We start from the raw sequence: 1,395 nt of genomic DNA, 5'->3' as shown, positions 1-1,395 counted from the left end.
CAAAAAAAAAAAAAAAAAAGACTTCATGAAATAGCAGGCACACACGTGTAATCCCCGCAGCTCATGCCACTGAGGCAGGAGGATCACAAATTCAAAGCCAGCCTCAGCAACATAGCAAGATACTGAGCAACTCGCTGAGACCCTGTCTCTAGATAAAATATATATTAAAAGGCTGAGGATGTGGCTCAGTGGTTAAGTGTACCTAGTTTCAATCCCTGGTGAAAGAAGAAAAATGAAGTACTACCTGCTGAAAGATGAGAAAAAATGTATCCTGGCAAAGTTATTGTCAATAAATCAAACCAGAAGTTACAAACTACATGGTCATTCATTAGTCGTACTCCTTTAAATTTACTAAACTTTTCTTAGAAAAATAGTAATAGGAGTAAGGCAGCCTATATCACTGATAGAGAAATATAGAGCACACTAATTTAAAATTTAAAAGAAAGTAGGAATCTATCCAAATCATGTTTATGGATGTTCATTACCTGTTCAATTGGGTCTTATTCCCCAATTGTTATGGCCTTCCTGATGTTCCTCTTCTCCTAAAACCTACAATATTTCAAGCCCTTTCCCCAGATCTAAGCATTATATATAAAAATTCATATATATATATATATATATATATATATATATATATATATATATGGCAAAACTAAAAGGAAAATTTATTTTTTAACATTTTCATTTTTAGAAGAGTTATAGAATCTCAGTAAATTTGAATGGAAGGTACAGAGATATCTCTTGCCCCTACATATACCATCTCCCCCATTACTGACACTCCCCACCAGACTGGTACATTTCTTACAACCAGTGAGCCTATATTAAACATCATTATCACCCAGAATTCATAGTTTACATCACATTACTCTTGATGTATATTCTATCAGCTTTCACTAATTTATAATGACATGTACCCCCTATTAGCATATTATACAGAGTAGTCTTTAAAGATCCTCTGTGCTCACCTACTTATACTTCCCTCCCTTCAACCCTTGGCAACCACTGATCCTTTTACTGTCTCCATAGTTTTGCCTTTTCAAGAAGGTCTTATAGTTGGAAGTACACCTTTTGCGGCCTTTTTGGATTTCTTTCTCTCATAATATACATTTAAATTTCCTCCTTGTCTTTTCATGGCTTGATTGCTTATTTAATTTTAGTATTGAATAATATTCCAGTGTTTGGATGTACCACAGTTTATCCATCTGTCTACTGAAGGACATCTGGGTTGCTTCCAAGTTTTGACAATTATGAATAAATCTGCTATAAACATCATGTGCAGTTTTTGGTATTAGGACATGTGTTTCACATCAGTTGGGTAAATACCAAGAAGTGCAATTGCTTTATTGAATAGTAAGGGTATATTTACATTTGTAAGAAACAGCCAAATTATGTTTC

Source organism: Marmota marmota, unplaced genomic scaffold (genome assembly GCF_001458135.2).
Source record: "Marmota marmota marmota unplaced genomic scaffold, marMar, whole genome shotgun sequence".
Lineage (NCBI taxonomy): Eukaryota > Metazoa > Chordata > Mammalia > Rodentia > Sciuridae > Marmota > Marmota marmota.
Note: the sequence above shows the minus strand (reverse complement) of the source record.